Here is a 12428-nt window from a genome sequence, read left to right on the forward strand (position 1 = left end):
CCCAGGGTCACACAGCTAGTAGAGTGTCTGAAGCTGGTTTTGAACACAGGTCTTCCTACCTGTAGGCTCAGAGCTCTATCCCCTGAACCACCTAGCTGTCTGATGGAATATTATGGTATAGTAAAAAAAAAAAAAACAATGAAAGGGATGGTTTCAGAGAAACCTGAGAAGACTTGAATGAATTGAGGCATTCCTGAAATGAGCAGAACCAAGACAATTTATACAGACACAACAATATGATAAAGTCAAACAACTCTGAAAAGAAACTCAGTTTAGTAACCCACCACAATTCTGTTGGATTAAAGATAAAACATACTACTCACCTTCTGATAGAGAGGGGAAAGAGTACAGAGTAAGACTTTTTTTTTTGGTCAATGTGGAAATTGGTTTTATTTGACTAAACATTTTGTAAAAGGGGTTTTATTTTTCTTTCTCAATTGGGAGGATTGAAGGGGTGGTAGGGAATGAAGGATTTTGGCTGATTAAAAATTTTTTAGAAAGAAAGCTATAGATTGAACTTAACTTTTTTTTTAAACAAGCTTTACATAATGGAGATTTGTAATTTCAAATATATATAATTTTGCTTTTCAGTTCTATGTATATAGAAATTTTCATCTTATTTAGTGTTTGTTAAGTTCAGAATAAAAATAGCATTAAAAAAAGAATTAAATTAAAGCTAGTAAGATTGGCTTTGTGCAAAAGTTGAGTTTGGCGTACTAGATGGACATTCAGGTGCACATTTCACATAGGTTGAGTCTAAACCTTATAAAAGGGCCAAGGCTGAAGATAGTGATAGATTTAGAAGTCATTTGCATAAAAGTGGTAGTCTCAGAAATGATTGAGGATTGAGATTACCAAAGGAGAGAATTAGAATTGGGGCAGTAATAGAGTTGTTGAAGAGGTGGTCAGCATGAAAGAAGTAGAATGGTGGTCAGCAGAGCAAAAGCTGTAGAGAAGCTAAAGAGGGTGAAGGCAGAAAAATAGCCACGGGCTTTGGGGATCATTGTTGTTTGGCCTTCGTTTTTGAAAAGAACCAGTGACATCATTGGGATGACATCTTGACTTGTGAGTGAGGCAGAGCTGCACAGAATCATCAGAGTCACTCTCTTCCAGAGTCATTGAAGTCCCATGGCAAGACAAAAGTCAAGATGACTGGCAATGGCCTGGGATGCAGTGGATGCCCTTGGCATCTTTGACCAAGCTCTAAGTGCTCCATAGTGCCTGCTTCAGCCGCCTTCATGATCGCTGGAACCAATTGTTCTCATCTACCCATTCCACTGGGGGAAAGTCTACACATGCTTGGGGTAGACACCTCCCTACCTCACTGACAGTTCTGAGGTCTCTTAGTTACCTTTAACCTGCTTTAGCCCATCTGTCAAGATGGTTTTATCGGGGTGTGGCTTCTGTGCATGTTAACAGCTTCTTGGAGCCAGCTTCTGTAAGGGTTATGGGATTTAAAGATCTCCCATGCCCCATGGACGTGCTGACATAGCAGAGCAAGAGAAAGTGAAAAGCCGAGCTAACGGTCCTGCAGTTGGCAGTTGGTGGCAGTTGCCTTTTTTTTTTTTTTTGAGTTAGGACTCTGGCTGAGCACTGCCAGGGGCCGGAGCTGCTGGGAGCGCTCTTCCAGGACACTGGGTGGTTGCTGTGAGTGGGGAGAGGAGGACCTTTGCCTGAGGTAGCCTGTTCTGTTTTAAAGGCTTGAAAATGTGGGTGCTTTCTACTTTATCTACCTGTGCCAATGTCATAACAACTCTGATGGCTTTCACTTTCTGGTTTTGGGACTCAGTCTTTTGGTATCTTAATAAATTTTCTAGTTTATTTCCCCAAATGGCAAACCTGACGTATTTTGTGATGGATAATTATATCAGCATATTTGTAATCTCTATAGGCATTGTGAATATGGCATTGCTGATACAGCTTCTTGGGTGGCAGGTAGACACCAAGGGTAGATAAGCAGCCCTGAAAACTACTGGGTAGCCCTCACACCGGGGAGGCTAGTCCTCTCTTAACACCTGTACACCCCAGTTTGGTGATTAGAAAGCTATTGGTGACCTATGTAAGAGATAAGTTTCAATAGAATGGTGAAGGTTAAAACAGAATTGCAACATTTTGGAGGGAAATTTTGGTAAGTCTAAACTAGGGCTAGATAAACTAGTCATTGTATCCAGCTTCCTGGCAGGAAATCAGGGCCTGTGCATTGTGATCATTTTGCTCTCTCCTGTTTCTGTTCCCTTTTCTTCTGCTAGGAACAGGAACCCTTCAGAGACAGTGCCCTGCCCCCCAACCATTTAATCCACTCAGTTCTGGGACTCTGCACTAAGACTGAGTTCTCTTGAATGATGAGTGAGTGAAAGCTCAAATTGCTATGCCTGGCTTATCAAGACACTAGGACCTACCTGGTGGTGCCATTTGCTCTCTGCCCCGCTGCTGTGGGCTTCCTTTGTACCTTGTTCTATTGCTTTTATTTTTGGACAGGAGTTAGGCTAATACAGGGGAACCAGAGGACCTGGGTGCATACTCCCTATGTAACCTTGGACAAATCATCTATCTTCTTTGGGCTTCTTTTCCGCATCCCTAAAATGACAGAGTTGGGTTCTGAGGCCTCTTCTAATACAACTGTGATTCTATGCTGTTGGAAAGGGCATGACCATCTGTTGTCCCATTGTTCCTCATGTGATCCCTGTGATTACCTTCCCTGGCTATCACTTTCCTAGGAATATTGTGTTCCCCCATTAGAGTAAGAGCTCATTGGGGACAGCAGGGCCTTGCTTAGAGACCCCATGATCTTGTGTTTGTAAGGAAGCAGAGGCCTTGGGTCAGAGTGACTGCTTAAAGGGAGGATGGGATAGAATCATAGGATCACAGCACTGGACAGAACCACAGAGGCCATTGAGTTGAACGTATGCCCTATCAAGAATCTGCATCTCCAACAAGTGGTCGTCCAGCCTTCTCTTTAAAAAAATTAAGGAAGGAGGAAGCCACCCAAGGAATTCCAATAGATAGCCATTATTGAAGATTTAAGGGATGGATTCAAATGTAAGTATGTTTATAGACAAATGAAAAGTAGTTGGTAGACAATCCTCAATTATTTAGCTCTCAACACTCTACATTTAAAGCAACCCTGTAAGGATAAGTATTGGAAATATTCCTAATTTCTAGATAAGAAAAATAACATCCAGAGAGGGTAAATTAAAGGCCATGGTCATAGTTAATAAACATTGAAGCCAGGATTTGAACCAGGTTCCTTGATTATGTGTCCGATATGCTTCCTTTCTATTATATTCCTCTTTGGATAGGGAGAATAAGGTTTGAGATAAGGGAATGCACAGGTATAGGAATCAGCCTTTGTGAAGAAGAGGGATCTGTTGTCTGTGTCCCAGAAGAGGAGAGTGTGGAGAATGACACTGGAGGAGGGAGGTTGAGGGAGCTCCTTGTGGAATGGCCATGGCCTGTATTGGTTCTGTGCCAGTAGAGTGCACTTAATAGTGTGAGAAGAGGGAGAGGTCTGAAACCGCGGCTCTGGGGAGGGAAATGGGGATCCTGAAAAGCAGCAGGGAGGGACTGCTGAGCAGTCTAAGTGTTCAGTGGAGATTCCACATCATGGACCTAGAGCAGGCAAAGTCGGCGTCTGAGTCTAGAGTGACATCCCATCTATGCAGCACTCAGAGTTTTGCAGAGTGTGCACTTGTCTCATGGCTGGGAAATGTTGTTGCCTCATTTTTTCAGATGAGGAAATAGGTTCGGAAGGCTTAAGTGACTTGTGCAATTACAGAACTAATAAATGTCTGAGGTAGGATTCAAACACAGATCTTCTGACTCCAGGTGTCGGGCTCTATCCAACATGTTACATGGCCAGACATTGAACCTATAAAACATTATAGCATGTTTTCAAAGGAAGCCATAGTGTCTCCTATCCTGAGACAGTGTAACAAGTTGTTATGTAAGTATTTTTCTGGAAAGGCTTAAGATCACTTCTGCCTCGAGCCAAAGGAATGGATTTGATTAGGGATTTCCAAACACTGTTTTCAGTCTTTCCAAGGCATACTGTGCTGTCCTTTGTCCAATTACTTAGCCAGATACTGGACTTACAATTTTCATTTGTTTAAATTAATTTAAAATAAATTAACATTTGTTTAAAAACTTTTATATTCTAAATTCTCTCCTTCCTTCCCTACCTCCCTCATTGAGAAGGCAAATAATGATATATAGATTATACATGTGTAGTTAAGCAAAACATATTTCCCTGTTAGTCATGTTATAAAAGAAAACATAGACCAAAATCCCCCCTCAAAATAAAGAAAGCAAAAACAAAATATTTCGATCTATATTCATACTCCCATCAGTTCTTTCTCTGGGGATGGATAGCATTTTTCATCACATGTTCTTCAGAGCTGTCTTGAATCATTGTATTGCTGACCACAGCTAAGTCATTCATAATGGATCACCTTAAAATATTATTGTTACTGTGTTCAACATTTCCTTGGTTCTACTCATTTCACTTTGTACCAGTTCATGTAAGTCTTTCCATGTTTTTCTGAGAGTGTTCTGCTTATCACTTTTGAAAGCACAATAGTATTCCATCACAATCATATATCATGACTTGTTCCCCTTATGGGCATGCCCTCAATTTCTAATTCTCTGCCACCGGAAAAGAGCTGTTATAAGTATTTTTGTACAGATAGGTCCTTTTCTTTTGTGATTTTTTAAAGTCTCTTGGGATACAGACTGAGGAGTGGCATTGCTCGGTCAGAGGGCATGTGTGGTTTTATAGACTTTTGAGCATAGTTCCAGATTGCTCTGCATAATGGTTGAATCAGCTCACAACTTTGAGGTCTATTTTATCACCACAGTTCTCTGTAGAATATGTTTTACTGGGCAAAATAACTAGGCTACTTAGCAAACAACTAAAAATTTTGGATACCATGTATTCCAGAACATTTTTTCTATTTTTATTAATACATAACTTTCCTAGGAAGAATAGATTTTAAAAGTTCCCAAAGAGATTTCACTCTCACTTTGTCAAGTATAATGTAAAAACTAACAAGAAAAATTAGGAAATGGGAATTGGAGTAAGGATTAGCAGCTGAGCATTGAAGAACAGGCCAGTGATAAAATTCTTAACACAAAACCGTTTGTGATAATCATTCATAAGTAATACAGCTCCTAGACAGGCCTTAAGAGAACCTTCTTCATCTGTGAAAAGGATTTCCCCTCTTGGCTTTAGTTCTTCTTTTTACTGAGCTAACATTTTCCCTTTGCAGATGAGAACAAGAAAAGTTTAAAATAAAAAGTTTAGGCTTGCCCATACTTTTTCTCCAAGTCAGAATGAACCTCTATCTGTCCCCAAATAGTAACTGGGGAAGTGTGCTTATCTTGGGTACATTTCCAGTAATAAGAAAATAGTTCTGGATATCTTGGAATGGTTCTTAGTATGTTTTGATTAGCAATACTAATTTGTTTTCCTATTTTGTCTGTGGAAAAGATTTTATAATGAAAAATGGTAGTACATTAAGCCCCACTTAAGGGGTTTCCATTGAATATCCTATATTCTAAGTTAAGAAAATTGTCTACATACAAATTAAGGAAATTTTGACTTATTACCAATTAATAAACACCTTGAGAATTTTAGTTGGGAAAAAAAAATAGCTCTGGGGGCAGCTAGGTGACACAGTGAATAGAGCACCGGCCCTGGAGTCAGGAGGACTTGAGTTCAAATCTGGCCTCAGATACTTAACAGTTCATAGCCGTGTGACCTTGGGCAAGTCGCTTAACCCCAATTGCCCTGCCTTCCCCCCTCCAAAAAACAAAACAAAACAGAAAATAGTTCTGAATGAAATACAAGCTACCAGCACTGGCCCTGACAAGGGATAAAATTTTCCCATTCTTGGTGTTACATGGAATGGGATTTAGAACCAAAAGGAAAATTAAAAACAGGAGGGAGCATAATATGAGTCCAGGCTTCAACACACAGCCAAGCCCCACCAGGGTTTTCTGTGAAGCTGAGCTTCTGGATCCCTTGGGATACAGCACTGTCTGGCTGCTTCCCAGAGCAGGGGAGGCTGAGCAGAGATGAGGAAGGTCATGATGAAACATGGATGTTATGCTGACCTGCCTTGATCAGCTCAGCTCCTTCCATGGCCAGCATATGCCCACTCCTTCCAGATCCCCCCATCCCCTTGATACTAAACTCTTGATTGCTAAAAGCAAGTCCCTCACTCCCTCACTCTTATATATCTCAACTCTACTCCCATAATGTCCCTTGCAGGATTTGTCTACCTCTTCCATGATGTCCTCTAGAACTCCCACTCTATGGAACAGGAGATCACTGCTGGCCCAGGAGGGTCTGGGGCATCCTTACCCAATAAAGGGCACAAGCTCTGACCTCATGTCCAGACAGGGTTCAGTTCTGGGACAAATCTGACCTCTTAAGAAGGGCCAAGCTCATTTTCTTTGTATATGCCTTTTTGTACCTATCCAGCCTTGGAGCCCTGGGGAGAATCACTTAATCTTAAGTTTGGCTTATGTTTAGGGCTCCCCCAAAAGGAAGGAGAATGGTATTGAGTGTACAAGGTAGCTCTGCCATGGGACAGCCATTTATTTCCTCAACACAAAAGAAAAATTTTAAATGTAAAAGATTCAATCACCCAGTGACAGATTTAAAACACGATACCCTAACCCATATCTCCAATTATATTCTCCTAGGACAGGGCTTGGGAACCTTCAACCTTGAGGCCACAAGTGGCCCTCTAGGTCCTCAAGTGCAACTGAATCTAAGCTTCACAGAACAAAGGAGTTGAAGGAGTGAGATAATTTTGTTTTTCTAGACTGTAGGGCCCCAGATTTCTTAGCATGTTTCAGTATAACATGACCTATGTCTCAGGTCATTTTAGTTGCCCTCCTCTAGTTCAGTTATATCTTTTTTGAGATATGGGGATCAGAATTGAATATATAAACATCGTAGTGTTATGTAAGTCTAAAGTCTCTGGTTTAGTTCTGTAGCACAAACTCTGGAGCTGTTTTCCCAGTCTCATGGGTAGGAGCAGTGTGAGTCACAGGAAGCAGCTGTGCCTTTTCCCATCAAGATTCTCAGGGCCCCTGAGATGCTGGGAGGGGGCTTTCTCATGCTGCAGTTCACAGCCCTGATCCCTGGAGACCTAGTCTGTTGGTGCAAGTGGGGACTGAGTGCACGACATTTTTGGCACCTTCTTAAGCCCAAAAGAGCATCTTGGACAGTGGGATACAATGGAAAGGGCACTGGATTTGCAGGCAGAGGACCTGGGTGACTCAGCAGTTACTTCACCTGTGCAGCCTGTGGCCAATCAGCCCCTCAGGGCTTCAGTTTCCTCATCTATAGAGTCAGCGTTGGACTAGATGGCTTTTAACATCCCCTTCAGCTCTAAACCTATGAGTCCGGAATTATGTGAAGGCATTTAAGCATTGTCTATTTGTAAAGGTTGTTGTTGGAGGGGATTCATCCCTTGGTAAGGAGTAGAGAGAGATGACCTCTAGGATCCCTTCCTACTCTGTGATCCTGTGACATGCCAGGAGTGGACATCGACTCAGCCAACATCGATTAAGTGCCAGTGTTAGGAGCGATACCTTTAAAGACATAACCTGTGCTTTTCTGTGATCAGACAAGTGCAGGAAGAACTATAATACTGATCAGTATAGAAATACATGCAAGAAGCACAAAACAGATGCTGTGAGTTTAGAGGAGTGAGCAATCACTCACTAGTGACCGGCTGGAGCAGAGGCTTTTAGCGAACTCTCTGGTTGTCTGCCGAAGCCTTGGACCACTTCTCAGAATCGTGTTTTTAAATGCATAAAATAGAATGCATAGGATTGTAAAGGAAAACGTTCATACAGAAATATGCCAAGTTATATATTTAAAAAAATCAATCCACGTATCTAGATATTATGTATATTTTAAATATATTGTGTATATGTCTATATATACGTATAGGCATACACACCGTCTATGCTGTCTCTGTTTCAGTGTGTACTTTTCAAAATTGCTGCACTTGTCTGGGCTTCCTTTTGAACTTCTATCTTTTTAAACCGTTAAAATTTTTTAAAAATGTTTCCATGCTCTTTTCTTTTTTTCCTTCCTTTTTTTGGCAGTGCTATCCCAACCCTCCTCTTCCTCATAGCCGTGCCACAGGTTAAGTACAAAGGGAAAGAATTGTAACAAATCCATTGTCAAGTAAAATAAATCGACAATAGTGGTTATGTCAAAAGTGTGTTTTCTTCTACGCCTCACATCCACTGTCTCCATCAGGAGAAGGGAGCCACGTTTCATCTTAGGTCCATTGGTAATGGGGTTGATCATTGAGTGTTCTTAAATCTTTTGGAATGGTTTTTCTTTATCATGTTGTCCTTATATAAATTGTTTTCCAGCTTCCACTCACTTCTCTGTGTCAGTTCATACTTCCCACAATTCTCTGGAATTTTCTCCTGCATCATTTTTAAGGTCCAGTGTTTTTCCATTACATTTGTGTACCACAGTTCATTCTCCACCTGGGTGAGTTGGTTAGCCCTGCTTTGTGGCCACTTGGGTCTTGTATTGACCTTTGAAACTCAAAATCCTGGAACTTTGGCGCCCTCTGTGGCTTTTCAGGATAGAGTGCTAGGAACGTTGGAGCTCCTGGGCTTCAGGTGGCCTAGTATCATTGGGACCATACCTACACTTCTGCTGCTCTCACTGGCTTTCCTAGTCAGCAATGTGGATTTCTGAATGCCCTGGGGCTTTCTTGAGACAGCCCTTTCTTTGCTTTTGCAGCCATAGGATACAGAGCCTGGCAGGCTACATATATCAATGTCCATTTTCTAATCTTGCTTAGAGACATAATTTGTTTGCCCGTGCTAACCTGGCTTTTCTGGTGACCCTCCTTTCCAGTTGCCCCTGGCTTCTGGTTTACTTTTTGTAAAGTTCTGAGGTGGAAGAAATTCTTGATTATCATTTGGTCTGGTGCTGTTTTTAGTTTAGTTTTTTTTTTCATTCTTCTGGTTTAAAATTTTATTTTTTATTCTGAACTCAGAGAGAGAGAATTTCTAACCAAAAGGTTCTTTTCAAACAAAATTTTAGGGCACATTCCTAAGCTGAACATTATTCAGTGTATCATTATGTGAAACAAAAAAAATTTTAAAAAGATAGCTATTCAGAAAATACAGTTGGTTATAAAAAAAGAATATATATATGTGTCAAAGAAAAAAATGTATATTATTAGTTATAGGAGATGGATAAGAGAGTTATCTTTAATATAGTTTCACTAAATCAGTGAGAATTGCCAGGCCAGATCAGGAGGAGACCTTTCTCAGGACTCTACAATTTTCCACCTTGAGTAGCGAAGAGTTTTTGTACCAATAAAGGGAGAAATGAGGACACTGAAAAATAAGAACTGTTATAGCTGGTCTTGCAGTTCCCTAGGGGTCATTTATAACAAAATGATTGATCAAGACAAAATGGAGTCAGCGTGCCTTCAAAGCAGGGCTCTTTCTAAGGAGATGAGTGTTGACATGTTATACACGTCAGGGAAGTTCATGGTGCAGGGGGGCTTGGTAAGGGATATTAAGACACAGTCTGGAGGTTCCCTGGAAGCTGCCAGCCTCGGGATACTTGTTAAAGCCAATCTCTGGGAGCCACCTAGGGAGGGCAGTTTTGTCTGCAGCAACACCAAATCCAGGGTTCTTTCTACTATACCATGGTCCCTGCCTCATGGAGTTCATTCTGTAAGGAGGATGTGGTATATAGAACTACAATATGGGACAAGTGCATAAGAGAGGCACAGAGCGCTTTATGAAGTCCGCAAAGATTTGGTGGTGCATGGGGCCAAGAGAACACAAGAATAATAAATGGTCTGGTTTGACTGGAGCAGAAGGTTCATGTGCAAAAGTAGTGAGAAGTCTAGAGAGGTTGGCAAGGATTACATTGGATTATTTGGTGGTGAGTGTTAAATGCAAGACTAAAGACTTTACTATAAAGCTAGTGAAGGGCCTTGGAAGATTTGGGGTCAGGGATTTTTGTCTTTTAAAGCCTTTTCAAATCTATCTGGCCTTTCCCATCATTGACAATCCATAAAGATCTATTAAGTGCCTACTATGATAAATACAAAAAATAGCAAAAGACAGTTCCTATCTTCAAGTTGCTCGAAATATAATGAGGGAGACAACAAGCAAACAAATACATATATATATATATATATATATATATATATATATATATACACATACATACAATGTAAATGCAGGATAAATCATTAAAAGAGGGACAGGACTGATATTAAGAGGGGGTTAGGGAAGGCTTCCTGTAGCAGATGGGATTTTAGTTGGGACTTAGAGGAAGCCGGGGAAGTGAGTAGTTGGAGCCTTAGAGAAAGAGCATTTCAGGTGTGGGGGACAACTAAAGAAAATGCTCAGAAATGAGAGATGGAGTGTCTTGTTCAAGTAACAGTCAGGAGGCTGGTATCACTGGATATTGGGGGCTAGATTATGAAGGGCTTTAAAAGAGGATTTTGGATTTGATCCTAGAGGCAATAGCAGGTCACTGGAATTTATTGAGTAGGGTTGACACCATCAGGCCCACACTTTAGGAGGATCATTTGGTGTCTGAATAGAAGATGGACTAGAGTGGGGAGAGATCTGAGGCAGGAAAACCCACTAGTAGGCTGTTAGCAGTAATTCAGGTATGAGGTGATAAAGGCCTGTGCCAGAGCGAGGGCAGCATCAGAGGCAAGAGGGGAGTGGATTGGGAGAGAGAGTGCATGGGTGAAATGGACAGTCATTGGCAGCAGATTGTATAATGGTGACGTGAGAGATGGGGAGGAGTTGAGAATGACAACACAGGCTGCAAGTCTGAAGGACTGGCAGGCTGGCATCCATTCACTATAGCATTAGCTATATACATTAACTACCTAGTTACTTGACGTGCCCTTCATAAGTAACTAGAGGTAATTCAGCGGAGCCAGAAATTCTCTTACCACTAACCAAATAATCACTCGGGCTAAAGTTTGAGGCTTAGATAAATTCTGCAAGTTCTAGTTAGTTATATGACTTGCCCTCTCAAGCAAATGGCAGCAACAGAGACAAACCAGAAAAATTCTCCTGGGATAATGTAGTAGATGATCCAAGTTGTCTTGAATGAAACCAGGGAGTGAAAAGTTTTTTTACTGATCAGTGTGTACCATCAAAAAGTTTGGAGTCCATTGCTCTAGGTATATATTTTTAAATGGAGTTGATTTTGTTGAGATATACCTTTTTTGTTAGTTCATTTATTTTTGTAAACATTATTTTTCCTTCCCACTTCTCTCACCCCTAACTAAACAATTAAGGAGAAAAAGAAAAAAAACCTCCTGTAACAAATCTGCATTGTACGGCAAAACAAGTTCTTGCATCAGACATGTCTAAAAGTGTATGACTCATTCTGCATTTTATGTCCATTATCTTTCTGGCAAGATGTGGGTAAAATACTTTATCATCAATCAAATAGAGTGACGGTTCATCATGGCACTAATCAGGGTTTTAAAGTCTTGTAAACTTATTTTCTCTACACTGCTGTTGTCTATATTGTTCTAGTTCTGCTTGTCTTATTCTTCTGGTCACAGTGTTTTTCCCAGGTGTCTTTAAAACTGTCCATTTTGTCATTTCTTTTAGCATAATTATATCCATTGCCTTAATATACCATGATTTCCTTTAGCTATTCCCCAAGAGAAGGGTGCTTCTTTAGTTTCCAGTTGATGGCTAATATGAAAAGTGCTGCTGTAAACGCTTTTTGTACTTAGGGATCCTTTTTCTCTTACTTGACATCTTTGAGGTCAGACCTATTTGTGGTATGACTGCATCAAAGGGGATGTATGGTTTAATGATTTTGTGACCACACTTCCAATACACTCTCTGGAATGACTAGACCATTTCAAAGCTCCACCAGCAGTTCAGTAATGCTCCTGTTTTTTTGCCTTTGACATTTGTCATTTTTCTTTTTTGTTATCTTTGCCAGTCTGATGGGTGTGAAGGAAAAGTTCTGAATTTTTAAAATTTTTATTTCCTCTAATTATTAGTGATATAGAGTAGTGTTGTCAAAATCAAACAGAAACTGGGCCACTAATCTGTACATAATGTGTGGGATATGGAGACCCTAACCCAAATTGACTACTCAGAGACCTCTCAAAGTGAAGGTAGAAAGTTTTATTAGAATCTCATGAGAAGTGGGCCGTCCAGTCTCTGGTACTGCACAGAGAGAGAGAGAGAGAGAGAGAGAGAGAGAGAGAGAGAGAGACAGAGAGAGAGAGAGAGAGAGAGAGAGAGAGAGAGAGAGAGAGAGAGAGAGAGAGAGAGAGAGAGAGAGAGAGAGAGAGAGAGAGAGAGAGAGAGAGAGAGAGAGAGAGAGAGACAGAGAGAGAGAGAGACAGAGAGAGAGAGAGACAGAGAGA

General features: G+C 40.8%; 1 protein-coding gene across 9 annotated transcripts in view; it reads left to right on the plus strand.

Annotated features, from left to right (window-relative positions):
* ART3 (ADP-ribosyltransferase 3 (inactive)) overlaps window positions 1-12428 on the plus strand; it is a 159959-nt gene that overhangs the window by 110388 nt on the left and 37143 nt on the right. Inside the window, exon 1 of one of the 9 annotated variants that reach the window (XM_069092082.1) lies at window positions 1559-1678. The exons of the other annotated variants lie outside the window; for them this stretch is intronic. The gene's annotated coding sequence lies outside the window, so the exon portion shown is untranslated. Of the gene's footprint in view, window positions 1-1558; window positions 1679-12428 lie in introns of those variants that run through there. 9 annotated transcript variants of the gene reach the window in all.

Source organism: Petaurus breviceps, unplaced genomic scaffold, assembly GCF_028583685.1.
Source record: "Petaurus breviceps papuanus isolate PSGF00001 unplaced genomic scaffold, PetGlider_PUasm1.0 126, whole genome shotgun sequence".
Classification (NCBI taxonomy): Eukaryota; Metazoa; Chordata; class Mammalia; order Diprotodontia; family Petauridae; genus Petaurus; species Petaurus breviceps.